The 20,702-nt window shown below is 43.9% G+C and overlaps 1 non-coding gene across 1 annotated transcript; it reads right to left on the bottom strand.

The window, feature by feature from the left end:
* Positions 1 to 15,589: 15,589 nt before the first annotated feature.
* On the bottom strand, positions 15,590 to 15,664 carry Trnas-cga (transfer RNA serine (anticodon CGA)). The gene has a single exon. It is a non-coding gene; the product is annotated as a tRNA-Ser (tRNA).
* Positions 15,665 to 20,702: the final 5,038 nt, after the last annotated feature.

Raw genomic sequence — 20,702 nt, 5'->3', positions numbered from 1 at the left:
CCAGTTGTCTGTTATCGTTCACTAAGAACATGTATATACACTACTGGCCATTAAAATTGCTACACCAAGAAGAAATGCAGATGATAAACGGGTACTCATTGGACAAATAAAGTGTCCTGGAACTGACATGTGATTACATTTTCATGCAATTTGGGTGCATAGATCCTGAGAAATCAGTACCCAGAACAATCACCTCTGGCCGTAATAACGGCCTTGATACGCCTGGGCATTGAGTCAAACAGAACTTGGATGGCGTATACAGGTACAGCTGCCCATGCAGCTTCAACACGTTACCACAGTTCAACAAGGGCAGTGACAGGCGTATTATGACGAGCCAGTTGCTCGGCCACCATTGACCAGACGTTTTCAATTGGTGAGAGATCTGGAGAATCTGCTGGCCAGGGCAGCAGTCGAACATTTTCTGTATCCAGAAAGTCCTGTACAGGACCTGCAACATGCTTTCGTGCATTATCCTGCTGAAATGTAGGGTTTCGCAGGGAACGGATGAAAGGTAGAGCCACGGGTCGTAACACATCTGAAATGTAACGTCCACTGTTCAAAGTGCCGTCAATGTGAACAAGAGGTGACCGAGACGTGTAACCAATGGCAACCCGTCCCATCACGCCGGGTGATACGCCAGTATGGCGATGACGAATATACGCTTCCAATGTGCGTTCACCGCGATGTCGCCAAACACGGATGCGACCATCATGATGCTGTCAACAGAACCTGGATTCATCGGAAAAAATAACGTTTTGCCATTCGTGCACTCAAGTTCGTCGTTGAGTACACCATCGCAGGCGCTCCTGTCTGTGATGCAGCGTCAAGGGTAACCGCAGCCATGGTCTCCGAGATGATAGTCCATGCTACTGCAAACATCGTCGAACTGTTTGTGGAGATGGTTGTTTGTTGTCTTGCAAATGTCCCATCTGTTGACTCAGGGATCGAGACGTTACAGCAATGTGGATAAGATGCCTATCATCTCGACTGCTACTGATACGAGGCCGTTGGGATCCAGCACGGCGTTCCGTATTACCTTCCTGAACCCACCGATTCGATATTCTGCTAACTGTCACTGGATCTCGACCAACGCGAGCAGCAATGTCGCGATACGACAAACCGCAATCGCGACAGGGCACAATCCGACCTTTATCAAAGTCGGAAACGTGATGGTACGCATTTCTCCTCGTTACACGAGGCATCACAACAACGTTTCACCAGGTAACGCCGGTCAACTGCTGTTTGTGTATGAGAAATCGGTTGGAAATTAGGAATGTCAGCACGTTGTAGATGTCGCCACCGGCGCCAACCTTGTGTGAATGCTCTGAAAAGCTAATCATTTGCATATCACAGTATCTTCGTCCTGTCGGTTTATCGACTGTAGCAGGTCATCTTCGTAGTGTAGCAATTTTAATGGACAGTAGTGTACCTAGGGATTGAAAGATTGGCATTAAAACAGGATAGCTGGAGGAAAACATCCAACCAAGTGAAGAAACTGGTGACTCGAAAGACGAATTGGCAAACATCTGTGCAACCCTATCTGCAGGACCACCGGTGTCATTTAAAAGGCCTGTGTCCACGAAAATAGTTTACTCAATATCTTTCATTATCAACGCTAGCCTTCTTGCACTTGGGTGGAAGCAGCTACGCATCGTGTGTGTGGATGGTGGGGATGGGGGTGTTGGTGTGTGTGCGGGGGAGGGGGGAAGGGAGAGGCGAGGTCAACGCTCCCGCAATCGTCGGTAGCTTTCAGTGCTGTTTGGAGAGAGAGAGAAAGAGAGAGAGAGTAAGAGAGAGACGCTGTTACACGAAGCACGACTCGCCACAACCGAACAACCGAGACCTGCCGGGAACCTCCGATACTAAGCGAACGGCGCGGCGCCTCTTGGGAGGCGCTGCTAGTGGAACTATACTGTGTAGCAAGAGCGTACAGACTTTGTAGTACCCCCGGCCGCAAAACCCTCACTGTGACTATGTCAAGACCTGCAAGAGGAGACACAGAAGGTTATTTTTTAGACATATATTCACTTTAATGAACAAATATTGTTCCAGTAATGTATTCTCAAAGCAAATACATTTTACAGGATCCTTCTCTCGTTTCCGGGAAAGAAGGGAGGAAAGCTAAGTAAAGAAATTTATATTAACGAACTTGAGGGGTCAGCCGCCATCAGGCCAATAGCGGGCCGCAGTATGTATGTGTTTGTACATGTGTGTGTGTGTGTGTGTGTGTGTGTGTCTTTTGTATAATGCGTGAGCTACCGACATCTGCGACCGCGTTGTTGTACAGTTTGTACAACGAGTAAACCCGCGATTCTTCAAAAAATCTAACTGATGCATAAAATGATTTTAAACGTCTGATTCCTTTACAAATGTGTCAATGTGTTAAATATTTGACTCTAAACGTGGAAGCAGGAGAAGGTTAGAGAAGGCATGAAATTTCACTAAGAGTTTGCTGGAATTCATCAAGTGCTTGAAATCCTGAAATACGCGCGAATTTATTACACTAAAATTTCTGTTCCTTTCGTGACGTACGTGTATGCGTGAATGTATACAGTTATGGAGTTAATCTTGTACTGTTTCGTGTTATACGATGCTATGCTGATAACTCATGTTTCACTTGTGTATCGTAGATATTCGTCTCTGTTTGGGCGTTGGTTCGCAGCAGCCGATGTCGCGACATCAGCGCAAGTGTAGAGAGATCTCATCGCCAACGGTAGCTCCAAGAAATACTCTAGACCAGTTGTCGTCCAACTTATTTGCTCAAGAGGCAATACTGACGTATTAGGGCGACACCTTAGGCGGTATAGGTTAGGACTTGGGGGGGGGGGGGGATGTTAAGTGGTTAAGTGGCCACCCAAAAAGAAACTGCAATTTCTAGCAAACCATTGTTATTGAAAGGAGATGACCACTGAAACATTCTGAATCTACATAACGTAAGTTACCACACCAACAAATTCTTAGGTGAAAAGCAAATAATGTATAATAACTACACGCATTTCTATGAAGATTTACATTGTGACCAGTTTTCCATCCCTAAACCGGTAATCTAGTACCATCTCAAGAGGACCCTGCGTTGGTTTTCCTAATTTCCGGACACATTTTCTAGCCATCTTTAAAGCCTAGTGTATGAAAGAAAACTAACCGCCTTCAGCAGTACGTTCTCAACACGACTTTAGTATTACGCCAAATAAAATAGAAAAAAGGACTGTCAGTCAGTCACTCAGTTACCAAGTTCAAAACTGTCACAAAATGGTAGAATGGCGGATGATAGGTTTGTATGTGAGAGGGTTTAGAAGTCAGTTTTTTCTGTTGTACTAGATGTGCTTTATGGAAGTAACTTAACTCTTATTGTCGTAAACATCTCCGTCGCAATTCCCGCCGACTAGTGTGGCCACTTTTCACGAGCGTATGTGACCATTAGTCATCCATGGAAGAAACTCCCAATTAAGAATGAACTACGTTTGTAGCTCAAAAGGGGTGTTCAAACATTGATATCGTAGAAAGTTATTACTCTCCATTAGGGCTGTAGATAAAATACCGATATGTCGACTTATTGATAGTTATCAATGTATATCGATGTATAACAGCGATGTTTATTTCCACGATATATCGATAACGAAACGTCATAATCGAGTGCCGATATTTTTATTTTACTGTTCTTCGCGGATGGATCACTTACGACCACGCGTAATCAACATTTGCTAGCCTTCGTATTCGCCCAGTATTCCTTCATATGCAACGAATGGGCTAGCTTTCGTTGCGTAGACCACGTACGTCGGTTAGTTTTTCTGTCTTCTTCCTCAAAACCCCGTGAGTTTGTGATTTTTCTGACTTCATTTCTGTCATGTACATTTGGAGATCCTAATTCTTTCAGGTCTTTTTCTGTGTGTTTTTACCAGTTCGGTCTTGTAGTTTTGTTCTTTAAAAATGTATGGATTTTGTGCGTTAACCTGTTTGAGTCCATTATTTCTAAATGCCCCATGAATTGGATTCTTCTCATGCACATTGTGTCTGTTATTTTGGAGATTTTTTACATATTTCTGCATTCGGTTCTGGATAATGCACACCATCTTTAGTTCTTGGTCCTTTTACGTTCTTTCCCCTTTTAGTGTTCTGTGTTGAAAATTTAGTGTCTCAGATGCGTAGAGTGCTTCGGGTTTAATTACTGTTATGTAATGTCGTATTTTGCAGTTCCACGAGAGACTCTTTTTCTTGCAAACGTTTTTTGATAACTGAAACGCCGTCTCCATCTTCTGGACTCTTGATCGGAGAGATTTCTTTTCATTACAATTTTCTGCAATCCATTCACCTAAATATTTAAATTCCTTTACTCGAGAGATGTAGTTATTACCTATTTTGAGATCAGAAGGTGCATCTTTGACGTCAGTCATAAATTTTGTTTTATGACATGAAATTTCCAATCCTATTTTTGCTGCCTGCTCTTGTAATAATTCCAGCTGTTTCTGCACATCGGTAATGTCTTGGGCGATCAGTGTCATGTCGTCAACAAATGCTAAACAGTCTAATTCTGTGCCCTAACGTTTTGGTCCCAGTCTGTGTGCTGGTGCACCTGCTTTTCTCCATTCTCGAACAACTTTTTCAAGAGCACAATTGAAGAGCACTGGGGACATTTTTATTTTATGTTATATTTTTCCGCAATTTTCGGCACATATTTGAAATTGGTTTCTTGAAATCGTAATAGAACGTAATTTTTCTTTCATTATGTGCATGAGTGTTGCAACTTTTTGAGCTTTCATCAAATCCAGTCTTTCTCTTTGACTCTGTAAAGCAAGTGCAGGTGACACAAAGAAGTCCGATTATACTGGAGGTGCCGTTGTGAATAGACTAACAGGATTTCCGATGTGAAGAAAAAGCGTACCAGTTGCGTTAAAAATAATTTTTTAACGCAACTAGTGTGCTATTTCTTCATATCGGCATTCTTCAGAAACAGTTGCTGAAAATGATGAACAAAATTCTGAATGACAAAACTGATCTTTGCTGTAGGCGGAGACACGTGAGGAGAAAAGCTGACGTAATCGGTGCTCACGCTACCAACAGAAGCTGCAACGTTTAGCTTCACCTCGCAATTTTGGCACTGCAACAAGTAGGTTGAAGGCTTGTCAGAAATGAAAAAAAAAACCAGGGAAATCGACATGGGTTGTTACGGAGAAATGCGATATGTGAAGAAACCGAACGACAGACCCATCGGACATCTTTTATTGTGCCATTTACATGCAGTTACCATTGTTAGCAAAGTGGTTATCGCCAAGCGTGAACGTGCATCGTTTTCCTTCCAGTTCACGCTCTAAGGCGGATTGGCAGGCTACTAGTTTGTTGGTTTACAGAATATCTAATATCAAATCAATACTTAAATACACAGCTCTAAAACTGGCAGTATATTTACTAGGTACAGCCGATATTTTTGTAGTTTCGTCGATATATCTATACTTTCTTCGATATAATGCGTGGCTGTATTGACATTTTTTAAATATCGGTATGGTAACAAGAATAGTATAAATGACTTACATCAGACAACTCAAAATCAAAAACGTTTACACTTAAAAAATACTAATCTGTCCACTTTCCGGCAGGCAGCAACGCTGCTCAGAGCAAAATATATGCGATGGCCACTTTTTCCCAACCCGGGCACTTTACCACTCCTTCTCATAGCGACCTTACTATTAAAAGCTAACTTACATAAATTAGTACATTATATTAACTAATGACAGTAATTGCTATCTGAGACGCGTACGTCCAAAATAATTTATTAAATGTTTTGAATATAATTTTTCTTCTACGTATTGCATTTTATTATAACAGCATTAATTTGATTTCGTATTACTTGCTACAAACATGTACCACATTCAAATTTGAAGATGGCGACCTCTGTAGGGCACATTCACGAATCCAGTAACTTCTGTCCTAATTTAAAGCCATAGCAGTTGAGTGGTGCGAGTTGCACACGCTCGTGTGTTTTCAGCACTGGTAGACCAAACCGTAAAGTCTTTGCCATCTCACTTTTATTAATCCGCAGACGCCGCGTTACTTGCCACTCTGCGTCTGAGGTAAGCGGAAAACTTTATTTCACTCACGGTCGAATTCACCAACTTCAGTTAAGCATATGTATTACATAGGGTGTCACGCTCTAAAGAGGACCCACAGACATGTATGGTAATTCCGTTGATATAACACCGTGTAATTTGTGACGTTTGACGTGGCAACACTGCACTCTGATACGTCGTTTGACTCAACAGTGTGTTTACGCGCGTCGCTGTGGCTGGAGCTCAATTTTCAGTGTTTCGTGACAATGTATCGCTCTTCTGTTGAAGAGCGCGTGTTTCTTGTGGAACAATATTGGATTACTGGTACCATTAAGACACGATAGCGAACAGTTTGGTGCCCAGCATACCGACTAAACGTTGCATACAGAAGTCAATGAACAACATGGAGAGCAGTGGGAAAGGGTTGGATCTTCATGGCGGGGGACGGCCGCCATTTTCGGAAGAAAAAGTGACTGTCGTGAAACATGCAAAGATTGTTCGACATTTATCTCAGGAATGTGGAAAGTCACGGAACATACGTCACAGAACTGCGAGGACAACCGGCATGTATCCATACAGGTTTACAGTTATTCAGTTATGCATTCCCATTTGCTCCAAGTTTATTTTCAAGGCTTATTATGTGTTTATAAACTGGCATGCGGTGGCGACGATGACGATACACACGTCGACGAGGCATAGTGCTTCAATGCTGTTGCAGATAGAGCTCACAGCGGAATGGTTCCGCTGGCGTGCACTGCCCGCTTATATAGAGAGAGCATGGCCTTGATTACGTAACGCGCTGATAACGAACTTAAGACTCTGCGCGCACCAGCAGTAGCGCAAAATAGCGTACGCGCGCTGTGGTCGTCCTAACAGCGCGCGTCTGCTGGTACGCCGGCCTAGCGCCGAGCCAAGCGGGTTGCGTAACCTGCCGGCTAGACGCCCAGCGGGCAGTGCGGCACTATGCAGTGTTAATTTTTTCAAATTGTTGCATTCTTGAGCCCCCGATAACCAGATGTACATCTAGCAGTTCTCGGCTGACGCCCCCGTTTACAGGAGTCAAGGACAACACTTTATTAATAATTGTAATACAAAGTAATATCACTAGTTACAGTTACATTCTCAGCAAGTACACCAAGTCCTTTCATCCATACATGTATTTTCTCATCATTAGAAACTTTTCTACATGAGCGGGTATACGAAGTAAAAGGCATATTACTATAATTTTACTGTTGGTTTCAGCAATTTTTGCTGAGAGGCCAGGAATATTGGAATACACATAGGTCAGTCATGAGACGTGGTTCTACCTCTACGGCTACGTAAATTCTCTGAATACACGTTTATGGTGAAATGAAAATCCGCATGCACTGGTCGAGCTACCCCTGCACTCTCAATATTTTGGTGTTTTCTGTGCAATATCACAGCGTCGCATCATCGGACCAATTTTTGTCGAGACTACTGTGACAAGTTCAGTTTTCATAGAAGTGTTTTGGGAATTTATGAACTAGACGGACGACGAAGAACTTACCCTCGGCTGGTACCTACAGGACGGCGCTACATCTCACACGTCTCCAATGACCATGGCTGAGGTCTATTCATTTGTCCCTGGCGGAGTGATTTCGAAAGGACTGTGGCCCCCAAGGTCATCTGATTTAACACCACCTGACTCTTTCCTCTGGAATGGTGTAAAAGGTAAGGTGTGCAGGAACAAACCACACAACTTGGGAGATTTACGAGAGAGCTTCATCCGTGAAATCCAGTGAGTGGTTTCAGAGTTTCTGAAAGCAACATTCAAGGATCTGCACCGTTGTGTCTAACTGTACTTACAAGTTCAAGCCGGTCACTTTCAGCTCCTTTTGCGATTCACCTTTATTTCTCCAAGAACAAGATGTGACATGGTCACTTCATTTCATTTCCTGTTTTTTATATGAAGCCTTTAAGCGCAGCTTAAGCAAATGTTTGTTTGTGGGGCCTCTTTCTTGTGGGACGCCCTGTATTACTCTCTCCAGAAGTATTTTTGTTTGTTACTCAGCGAGAAAAACAAACTCTTAAGAAACTGTTAGCGTTAGTTGATGTTTCTGGATTGTGCCGTTTGTTGCTAGAAGCATATTATCGTAAAATACGGCTGGGAATCGTGTGCCGCACGAACACATAATGCGGGCTGCATGCGTCCCGCTGGCCGCAGTGAGACCACTCTGCTAGACGGGAGATTCATTGAACCCTAATAAACGTTGCTGTTTTCTTGTACAGCAATGTTTATTAGGGTTCAATGAAAACATCGAGCTTGGGTGTATATTTTTAAGCAGTCTCTTGTGTGAAGTCTCTACATCAGGGGTGACCAACCTTTTAGCTTACCTGAGCCACACTGGAAGAAGACGAGTATATTTGCGACGCACATAATATGCTTAAAACTACTAACAGTAACTGATGGGAAGAAAACCATGACGGACCAATGAGGGAATAGCATCGCGTGGCGTAAGTTTCAGATCGAAAGTATTCAGTTTACCATAACTGGCAGAAACAAAATTTTATCGAATTTCTGTTTTTTTTCCTTGTCGTGTGATATATGCTCACTTCTTGGACCACAGTGATATTTGCTTTGGGATACATGCAAGCTACTAGCCGCATGTTGAACTCTTCTGGATTACCAGTGTTTTAACAATGTTCTGACTCCAGTTGTGCATGCGTCGTATCAGGGAAATCATTGAATCAGGTTCAATGTCTGTTAGTATTACTTGTTTCTTCCATTGTCGCTTTCGTCTCTACTGATAACAGTTGAGCGTCAGACTTCCTAGCGCTGGCGCGGATGACGCCAAACACTGCCAACCGACAAACCACTCTCAGTGACCAAAGAATTTTCTTACTTGTTCTTCAAACGGCCAGATGGCCGAAAAGAAATATGTTTAAACTTACTCATTCTTCAAATAAAACGAGCACCAAGATGCGGTGTTATGGTGACAATATTTCCAGAACCAAAGTAAACTTATCAGATCTATAAAACAAAGGTATCAAACACAGCAATGTTAATGTGATTAATTTTGACGTGTTACATCACGGTGGAAATGCATGTTGCTGAAATTGTGGAACAGAGCAAGAGAAACATAGGAAACAGGAATAACTGAAACACCCTGACAGATTTTCGAAAGTGCATACTAATGGAGTCCATTCTCCTTTGAAACTTCCTGGGAGTAAGGGAAGCTAGAAAATCTTCAAAGGGAAACGCTAACGCTCGATCTAGATACAGACGGTGTTAGTTAAGAAAACTGGAAATAAGACAAGGATTTTTCGTTAGCCAAACATAGGGTCATATCAACAGCAGAAGAAAACAGTATAACGAGAGTTAGATTCGTTATGAAAGAAAAGTACGGTAGGAAGTGAGTTACTGTGAACAGTTTAGTAATGGGATTGTTTTCATCAGAATCGACAGCAAACCAACACCGACAGCAATAGTGCAGGTATACATGCTAGCGTAGCAAGCAGGGATAAAGGAACAAAGAAAGTAATTGAGAATATTGAATGGGTAACTCAGTACATAAAGGGCGGTTGTAGTGGAAGCAGTTAAAGAAAGGCTTACGGGAGAATACGGGCTTATTACTAGGAATGAGAGGGAAGGCAAAAAGACCAATTAAGTTTTTCAATAAATTTCAGCTTGTAATAGTGAATACTCTGTTCGAGAAACACAAGAGAAAGAGGTGTACTTGGAAAAGGTCGGGAGATACGGGAAGATTTCTGTTAAATTACATCATGATCAGGAGCAGATTCGAAATCAGATACTGGAGTGTAAGGCGTGTCTAGTAGCAGATATAGCCTCAGATTACGATTTAGCAATACTGAAGGGTAGGTTGAAGTTCAAGAGATTAGCCAGGAAAAATGGATGCGCAGAGAACTGGGTTACGGAAATACTAAGGAATGAAGAGATACATTTGAAGTTGTGTACGGCTATAGCTACTGTGATTAGTAATAGCTTAGTAGGCAATTCAGTTGAAGAGGAGTAGACACCTCTAAAAAGGGCAATCACAGAAGCTGGAAAGCAAAACTTATGTACCAATAAGACAACTGCGAAGCAGCCATGGTTAGTAGAAGAAATACTTCAGTTGATCGAAGAAACAAATAAATGTAAAAATGTTCAGAAATACCGAAATACAAGTCACTTAGCAATGAAATAACTAGGAAGCGCAGGGAAGCTATGGTGAAATGATTGTCCGAAGACTAACTCAAAAGAGTCAAAACAAGTTACTTACGTGTTTTTTATTTTACAAGTCTAATTCCGAAGGACCAATTTGACAAGTGAATCTCCAAGGTATTGTAACGTGCCAGTATATGAAATTACAAAATAAAAGTAATAACAGATAAAATTAAAGTTTATGAACGTGTCCCCCCCCCCCACACACACAAAAAAAGACAAGGCGTTAGTTTATGTGAATGCAGTCAACAGTATAACACAGGAATCAACTTACGTTTTCAAGGAACTCCTCGACAATGAAATTAAAAGCAATAGCGGTAATATTAATGGTGCAGGGGAATCCATTGTTAAATGCAGAGAAGAGAGTGAACAGGTGAAAAGAGTACATTTAAGGCCTCTATGACGAGCAGAACGTGTCTGATGACGTAATAGAAGAAGAAACACGAGGCGACAGGGAAGAGACAGTGGATCCAGTATTAGAATTTAAAAAAGCTTTGTTCGAATTAAGATGAAATAAGGCAGAAGGAATAGATAACATTCCATTGAAGTTTCTAAAATAATTGGAGGGAAGTGGCAACAAAATGACTATTAACGTCAGTGTTTCGCGTGTATGAGAATTGCGACGCACCATCAGACTTTCGGAGAAAATATGATCCAAACAATTCTGTAGATTGCAAGAGGCAATAATTGCGAAAATTATCGCTTAGTCAGCTTAACAGCATATGGATCTAAGAATAATATACAGAAGAATGGAAAAGAAAATTGAGGATATGTCAGATGACGAACAGTTTGGCTTTATGAAAAATAAAGGCACTAGAGCGACAGTTCTGACGTTCTGTTGATAACGGAAGTAAGTCTGAAGAAAAATCAAGTCTCTCTCATAGTATAGACTTGGAAGAATCGTCCGATAATGTCTGTTCGAAATTCTCAGAAAGACAGGGGTAAGATGTAGGGAAAGACGGGTGATGTACAAATGTACAACAACCAAGAGGGAATAATGACACTGAAGACCAAGAAGAAAGCGCTTGGATTAAAAAGCACGTAAAACATTAACGCAGCCTTGCGCCACTTTTGTTCAACCTATGCATCGAAGAAATACGGAAATGAAAGAAAGGTTCAAGAGTGGGCTTAAAAGTGGAGGTGAAAGGATATCAATGACATTGAAAGAGGTCCTTGATTAAGGAATTTGTTGCTAGCGCACCCGAGCAGATGTACTTTCGATGGATTGCTCACGCGCTGCCTGCTATATGTAAGCTATAAGAGAATCTCAGACCAGAGAGCAGCGTTTGGTGCAGTAGGAGCAGTGGCAGTAGGAGTAAGTAGTTGCCTACAGTCTTGTGTATGGAGTTGGCTGGGCCGGTCGTGGGGAGCGATGGCGGTGCCTGAGAGTTGTAATATAAGGTAAAAGCAGTCTCGCGCATATTTACTATTGTAATATCAAATCTCATGTAAATGTTTTTCAAAAAATCTCTTAATAATATTTTTTTTTATAAAAATTAACTTTTGACAATCATTCATCTCAATTTAAAGAATTTACTAAATTCTCGAATCCGTGGTCATCACGATTATTGTAAAGAAAAATCAGTTGTTTCCTTTGATACATGACAAATCTATCGGCCAGCATTGCACTGGGCTGTGCCAGAAAAAATTCTTATAGGAGCAGATATACACTCCTGGAAATTGAAATAAGAACACCGTGAATTCATTGTCCCAGGAAGGGGAAACTTTATTGACACATTCCTGGGGTCAGATACATCACATGATCACACTGACAGAACCACAGGCACATAGACACAGGCAACAGAGCATGCACAATGTCGGCACTAGTACAGTGTATATCCACCTTTCGCAGCAATGCAGGCTGCTATTCTCCCATGGAGACGATCGTAGAGATGCTGGATGTAGTCCTGTGGAACGGCTTGCCATGCCATTTCCACCTGGCGCCTCAGTTGGACCAGCGTTCGTGCTGGACGTGCAGACCGCGTGAGACGACGCTTCATCCAGTCCCAAACATGCTCAATGGGGGACGGATGCGGAGATCTTACTGGCCAGGGTAGTTGACTTACACCTTCTAGAGCACGTTGGGTGGCACGGGATACATGCGGACGTGCATTGTCCTGTTGGAACAGCAAGTTCCCTTGCCGGTCTAGGAATGGTAGAACGATGGGTTCGATGACGGTTTGGATGTACCGTGCACTATTCAGTGTCCCCTCGACGATCACCAGTGGTGTACGGCCAGTGTAGGAGATCGCTCCCCACACCATGATGCCGGGTGTTGGCCCTGTGTGCCTCGGTCGTATGCAGTCCTGATTGTGGCGCTCACCTGCACGGCGCCAAACACGCATACGACCATCATTGGCACCAAGGCAGAAGCGACTCTCATCGCTGAAGACGACACGTCTCCATTCGTCCCTCCATTCACGCCTGTCGCGACACCACTGGAGGCGGGCTGCACGATGTTGGGGCGTGAGCGGAAGACGGCCTAACGGTGTGCGGGACCGTAGCCCAGTTTCATGGAGACGGTTGCGAATGGTCCTCGCCGATACCCCAGGAGCAACAGTGTCCCTAATTTGCTGGGAAGTGGCGGTGCGGTCCCCTACGGCACTGAGTAGGATCCTACGGTCTTGGCGTGCATCCGTGCGTCGCTGCGGTCCGGTCCCAGGTCGACGGGCACGTGCACCTTCCGCCGACCACTGGCGACAACAACGATGTACTGTGGAGACCTCACGCTCCACGTGTTGAGCAATTCGGCGGTACGTCCACCCGGCCTCCCGCATGCCCACTATACGCCCTCGCTCAAAGTCCGTCAACTGCACATACGGTTCACGTCCACGCTGTCGCGGCATGCTACCAGTGTTAAAGACTGCGATGGAGCTCCGTATGCCACGGCAAACTGGCTGACACTGACGGCGGCGGTGCACAAATGCTGCGCAGCTAGCGCCATTCGACGGCCAACACCGCGGTTCCTGGTGTGTCTGCTGTGCCGTGCGTGTGATCATTGCTTGTACAGCCCTCTCGCAGTGTCCGGAGCAAGTATGGTGGGTCTGACACACCGGTGTCAATGTGTTCTTTCTTCCATTTCCAGGAGTGTATGTGCGTTATGCAGTGACCTTATTAAGGTAAGGATTTTTAATTTATTCAGTATGTTATTTCAGGGCCAGGACGCAGCACCGCAGACGTCCGAATTTACCAGTTTAAATTCATAGTCAATTATTGAAAGGATGTAAGTGAGCCACAATTTTATTGAGAGATTAGTCACATTTTATTATTGATAGGTTACGGAATTTATCTGTTGCTAGATTACACTAAGTGTCAATTATATATTTATATTTTTTATTTATTGGGAGGTTACGCTGAATGTGAAGGCTTATAAATAATTTTTTTTTGTTGCGAGGTTGCAACATCTCTATCCTCAGTGAAAGTGAAGAAGAACTAAATTAAATTATCTGTGAGCGAAATGAACAGATTATTGAATACAGAATATGGATTAAGAGTAGATATAAGAAAGACGAAAATAATGAGAAGTAGCAGAAATGAGAGCAGCCAGAAACCTAACATCAGAGTAGTGATCACGAAGGTTCTTAGCTACCTAGCTGCTATCTACGATGGGTGGAGTAAGGAGGACATAAAAAGCAGACTAATACCGGCAAAAAGGGGATTCCTCGCCACGAATATATATCAAATACAGGAGTTCATTTGAGGAGGAAATTTCTGAGAATATAAGTTTGGAGCACAGCATTGTATGGTACTGAAACACGAACTATGGGAAAAACGGAACAGACGAGAAGCGAAGCATTTGAGATGTCATGTTACAGAATAATACTGAAAATTAGATGGACTTACAAGGTAAGAAATGAGGAGGTTCTCCGCAGAATAGGCGAGGAAATGAGTATATGGAAAACACTGTTAAGAAGCAGAGACAGGATGATAGGACATCTGTTAAGATATCACGGAGTAACTTCCATGATACTAGAAGAGTTGTGGAGGGTAAAAACTGTAGAGGAAGGCAGAGAATAGAATATATGCTACAGTAATTGAGGACGCAGGTTGCAGGTACTACTCTGAGATAAAAAGTTTATCACAGGAGGGGAATTCCTGCCGGGCCGCATCAAATCAATAAGAAGACTGATGACTCAAAAAAATGAATAAAATAAGTCATACGTTTCCAGCGTGTAAAAATGTCATTTTTACGACGTTTACCCCTTTCCATGACAGGCGTATTTGCACAGCAACCAGTATGAAGAGTCGTTTTTGCTGCAAAAGTGTTTTAGTCTGTTGATCTCTGCTGTAACCTGCTACTCGCTTGAAGCTCTGCGGTCTAGCTCTCCTCAGCCTTACATCCTTATGTGTTTACACGTTCGCGTTCAGTTTTCTTTTATTGAACCGATACTTTCCTATCAGTTGCTCTTATTCGTGCACTATATTTAAGAACTCACCTTCTCTCAAAGCCATCATCTCGTTATCTAAATTTTTAGCATGTTCGTACAACACTAATTCCTGTTCATCAGTGAATGTTCTCAGACAAAATGTTATTATTTCGTAAAGCTGGATTTATGGTCAACTCTTTGTTTCACCGTAAATCTTTCATTCATCTAATGTACTTTCTGGAAAAGCTGTATTAATTCTTTTACCTGATTGTCATTTCAAGAAACCTGACTTTTCCTACGGTATCCTTCATTTTATTTTCATCCTAATTGTTTCTTGACTTCTCCATCTTCACCTGTTAAAGAAAAAACCGTAAATATTTAAGATTTTAAGTTATCTGTTTTGTACAGTGTAAAAATAACTCCGTATTCCGGCCGCCGTCTCATCGTCAGCCACTGACGTTATCGGATGTGGTCGGCAGGGGCTTATAGTCAGCACACCGCTCTTCTGGTCGTTGTTTGGTATCTTGACATTGGAACTGGTACTAATCAGCCGAGTTGCTTCTCAGTTGACCTCAGGAAGGTTGAGTTCATTCACTGCCCATCCTGCCAGCGAGGAAAATGTCACTGGCAGTACCAGTAATCGAACCAGGAGCCCCGCATGGCAGCCAGCAGCGCTGAGCACTTAGTTACGAAGGCGTACTCTTTCGTTCAGTATATCTTGAAATTACTTTGTCCAATACAACCTGAGTGTGCCACTGCAGTATTCTAACATTCCCATTGTTATTACGTGGGCTAGACTTTGTCAGAGCCTACGATACAGAGAATGATATCAATTGTACACCGTCCGTCATATTAACGTGACCACCTGTCAAAAGCCTGAAAACCACTTTCTGCAGCGCGGGCCGTTGCGAGAAGTGCAAGAAGAATATTACTGAATGAGATTTTCACTCTGCAGCGGAGTGTGCGCTGATATGAAACTTCCTGGCAGATTAAAACTGTGTGCCGAACCGAGACTCGAACTCGGGACCTTTGCCTTTCGGGGGCAAGTGCTCTACCAACTGAGCTACCCAGCCTCGACTCACGCCCCGTCCTCACAGCTTTACTTCTGCCCGCGAAAGGCAAAGGTCCCGAGTTGGAGTCTCGGTCCGGCACATGGTTTTAATCTGCCAGGAAGTTTCAAGAATATTACTGAGTTACACGAAGGTACTGACAGGGCTATGGTGCCGTTCCGACTCCAGTGCCGTGGGCAGCTATCCCGTTTCTCGGCTGAGGAGCCCTGGCGCGAACAGACCGACGGGGATGGTGTCACAGTTTCTCGATTGCGTGTAAATCCGGGGAGTATGGTGGCAAGGGAGTACGGTAAACACAGCCTGGTGCTCTTCGAATCATGCAAGTATACTGTAAGCTGTGTGACACGTTACACTGTCCTGCTAATCGATGCCATCGTGCCGTGGAAGTTCAAACGGCATGTGGGAGTGGACATGGTCCCCAAGGATGGATGCGTACTTGTATTCATCCTACTTGCCTCCCAGAACGATGAGATCGTCCAGCGTACGCTACGAAAACATTCCCCAGGCCACAACGTACCCTCCTCCGGCCTGTAACCTTGCGACGTTTGCTTTCAGATGTTTCATGCCTATGGGGGATATAACGTGACATCAAAAAAGGTCACTTTTTTACCACTCAGTGGACGTCCAGATGTGTTATCGGCGTGCAAATTTCAGTCTTCGTCGCCGATAAACAACGTTCGGTATGGGTGCATGAACCAGGCGTCTGCTGCTGAGGCCCATACGCCGAAATGTTCGCTGAAGAGTAGTTGGGGAGACACCGTTGGTAGCCCCTTGTTTTGTCTGGGCGGTCAGTTGCTCAACAGTTGCAAGTAAACTCGCACATAGATATCTCTGCAGCTATCGTTCATCCTTGTCATCTATAGCCCGAGTTGCTCCACAGTTGCCTCGAGCCCGTTTGGATAGCGACATTTCGCCATGCCCCGTATGTTTGAAACACGGTGGCACGCGACCAGTTTGCAAACTTAACTGCTTCGCAAATGCGTCCACCCTTGACCAAAAGGACAATGATCATATCCGTTTAGACGCTCCCTTCCGCACTATGACAATCACTGAACTCTTTTCCGCATCCATCAGACGTGCTTTGTAAATCCTCCACTACTAGTGCTGCCACCTTCCGTGAGTGGTTGACTTCGAAAATAGGTGGTGGTGTCAGTAAGTATTAACTTACTGCCATTACACAACACTCCCAAAGTTAAATTAGTGCTCCCTACGGAAAGATATATTGTTGAAACTTCCTGGCAGATTAAAACTGTGTGCCCGACCGAGACTTGAACTCGGGACCTTTGCCTTTCGCGGGCAAGTGCTCTACCAACTTTTTTTTTTTTTTTTTTGGGTCTCCTTCCTCCCCTTCAACCCATCCTTACGCTCGCCAGAAGTTGCCTTCTCGGCCTGGCTTCATCGCCATTAAAAGAATTTGTTCTTCTTCACGATGAAATAAAATACTTCTTCTGTAAAGAAAAGAATAGTATTTTCCTTGTAAACATTCCCCTGCTTGTCCTCCAACAAGGTGGCACTGACTCAGCTGACACGCGGTCCTCAAAACTCGTCTTCTCGAAATTAATAAGCCTTCACTTTATATACCCCAAGCAGTAAAGCTTGGCCTCGGTCGTTAAGTGATCTTTTCTTTTTCGCCCAGGTTTCCTTCTCGTAGTTGTGAGGGCAGACGTCGCTGAAGTCCGCAGACCGTCCTGTGGTGTGCTGGAGTGTGATGTTAGGCAGTGTTCCTTCGGATAAAGTGACATTCACAACGTGAGTCACAAACTGAAAACTTTCTCTCGACTATCGATGACAATACAAAACGAAGTCCTAATGTAAGCAACGAAAAAAAAAAAAACAATGTGAACTTGGGTTTTAAAAACTGATCACATGTTCGTTCATCCATCTGTTCGTCTAGCATCTTCTTATAAGTCTCTTCATCGTATGTGTGTCATATCGTCTCTAGTTGTAACGCCGCGATATAATTGGCAAACTTTCTCTTATATTTTGGGTCCCTCATCAGTAACTTAGCCTGTGTGGATAGGTATACTCTGTAGCCCATGTATGTCCGGTCTTCCTGGGCATTAATGATGTAGTGCAGTGTGTGCGCTGCCAACCACGTCCACATGTTCTTTTTGGTTACCGGATAGTAAGTTCCATCCGGTTGGAGAATCGATGTTAGAGAGATGTTCTGCATTGTTGTCCTGCAGATCGATGCCATGGTCCTACGACACCAGTTCAATATATGGCCGTTCTCACCACAGGCACAACGGTGTTGTAAGGTGTCGATGACATTACATTCTCGACACTTGTCTGACTCCGACAGATGTATTTTATGGAGTCGCTCTCTAGTTGGTATTGTCTGATTGACAGTTTTGTACCAAGTGGATCGGACGTCAGTGCCTAGAACACTGTTATTGATGTTTGTCCAGATTCTAGTCCAATCCGTAGAGGGGTACTTCGTCACCATGCGGTTGGCTCTTCCAGTTTCGTTCATCAGCCGATATAGTTGAGCAGATGTTAGATCACTTAATGGAGCACTCGATTTCGACTTCAGGTAGCTGGCTTCTAAGAGAAACATCCTGATATGATTCGCCTTATAGTGCACTTTCCCCAGGTTTATTGGTATTAGCATGTTGTATGGTTGATATGTCCTTATGGCCATACGAAGTGCGGTGTGGGGGTAGTTGTGGCACAGCTGCAGTGTATTACGTACGGGGAGTGCCTTGCATTTCGTTGGGACGTCTACTAGACCCAGGCCCCTTTCCACCGGAGGGAGAGTGACGACGTTGATCCCCACCTTGAATATCTCACCCCTCCAAACATACCATCCGACTGCCGACATGATGTCCATGGCAATAGTGTCTACCACCGGGAGAACCTGCCCAACATACCAGATTTTGGAAAGGATCTTGGTATTGATGAATTGAACTCGTTGAAGCAGATTCTGTTCTCTGCTTTTATTTTATTGAAGGCAGGCTTTCGTGATGGCCAGGAGTTCTTTCCAATTGATTGCCGTTGTTCTTATAGGGCAGCTGCTCATTTTTATACCTAGCAGTCTGACAGTCTCGCACAACCTGTAGGGACAAGTTACATCAGTCGGAAAGCCTCCCCCAATCGGCAATAATCTGGTCTTCGTATAATTTAATTTGGAGCCTGATCCTCGTTCGTATTCAGTGATACTGTCAGTGATCTCCTGTTCCGATCGTATGACAGCACTCACGTCGTCCGCATAGGCAATACATTTTATGTTGCAAGAGTACACAGTTAAGCCCTGAAGTTTGCAATCGAGCATCCGGAGAAGTGGCTCAATTGCTATTACGTAGAGAGGCATAGACATGGGGCATCCTTGTCGTACTGGTCGTTCAATAGTAATCGGTTGGGTGAACTGACCATTAACAATGACCTTAGAAGTGGCAGCGGTGTACATATTTTGAATCACTGTAATGAAGTCGTCACCGAATCCAAGATGTTTCATAATTTGGAACAGATAGCGATGCGAAACCCGGTCAAAAGCCTTACACTGGTCTAAAGCAAGAATTGCTGCAGTCGGCCGTGTAATTGCACTGAACGAGATGATCTCTCTGTAATCCGCAAGACTTTTGAAGATAGTGCGTCCAGGTACTGCTGCTGACTGGCTGTGATGGATTATCGTCCCTAGGACGTTTTTAATTCTATTTGCAAACACACGGGCCACAAACTTATAGTCGGAATTCAGGAGGGAGATTGGTCGAAAATGATTGATGTCTTCGTGTGGGTGTTGTTTCGGAACAAGTACAATTAAACTGCCATTGAAGTCTTCTGGCAGTTGCAGACCTGCTCTAATTTCGTTACATATATGCACAAAACAATTTTCCAGTAGATGCCAGTATTCCTTATAAAATTCGATGGGAATTCCATCCGCGCCAGGGGATTTATTAGGCTGAGCCTTCCTCAAGGCCACCTTAACTTCATCCGCAGTGAGTTCACTCATCAGTGACTCCCTGTCAGCCTCGGCTAGTTTCGCTGTTAGAAGATCTTGCATGGCGGAGATGATCTCATCATCTGTCTGGTCTGCCATATAGAGTCTCCGGTAATAGTCAGTGATATAATCTTTCATTTCCATCTGAGTCGTCAAGAAGCTGTCATCTTCCGTTTTCAATTTACTGATCAGTTTTTGTCTTGCTCGTCGTTTCTCTCTGTCGAGGTGGAACGAGGATGGATGTTCATCGGAAGTACTGTTGGTGTCTCTAGAGCGGATTTTGGGACCTTCCATTTGTTTCCGTTTCAGTAGTAACAACTTTGCCTTAATCCTTTTAATTTGTACGATGTTTTCGTGCGTGACAGACGTTTCGGAGTATAAATCACGTAGGCATCTAAAGTAAAATTCAAACGTCTCCTTTTGCAAGCGGCTCCTGGCGTAGCTATAGGCCTTCAAGCACCTAATAAGTCGAGGCTTCGTATAGTGGCACCACCACATCGTGACAGACGGAAAAGTAGCCTGTCTGTGTGGACTCGATTCCCAGACCTCCTGCAACTGTTCTCGTAGCCCTTTCTCCCGGAGGATGTCTACATTTAATTTCCATCCTGTTTTGCCACGAAACGTTTTCTGTCTGGTCATACGAATGGTACAGTGATAGGCCAAGTGGTCTGAGAAACATATTGGCCACGTTTCCGTTGTCGATGTTTGCCCCCTCGGAGTTTTCCCAACATAGATCCTATCGATGCGGCTGGCAGTTAGTGCGGTGTAATACGTAAAGCAGCTTTGGTCCCCATGTAGTATTTCCCATGTGTCCTCCAGGCCGAGCTGACGCACTGTTTCTGCGAGAGTTGGACAACCATTAAAATTCGACCTTTGATCTTTAGGCTTTAAAACGCAGTTGAAGTCACCCCCAAGTACCACGTCTTCTGTATTCCGTCGTAACAGATATAACAGGTCAGTAGCGAAGAACTGGGCTCTGCGCACTCTATTTTGATTACCAGAAGGGGCGTAGATGTTTATAAATCGTATACCGTGAATTAGACACGAAATGCCTCTCCCGTTTTCCAGTAGTTCGACGTCAGAGATGGTCACTCCCTCTTTGAT

This window comes from Schistocerca cancellata, chromosome 5 (assembly GCF_023864275.1).
Source record: "Schistocerca cancellata isolate TAMUIC-IGC-003103 chromosome 5, iqSchCanc2.1, whole genome shotgun sequence".
In the NCBI taxonomy this organism is placed as follows: Eukaryota; Metazoa; Arthropoda; class Insecta; order Orthoptera; family Acrididae; genus Schistocerca; species Schistocerca cancellata.
Note: the sequence above shows the minus strand (reverse complement) of the source record. Positions and strands in the feature narration are given on the sequence as shown.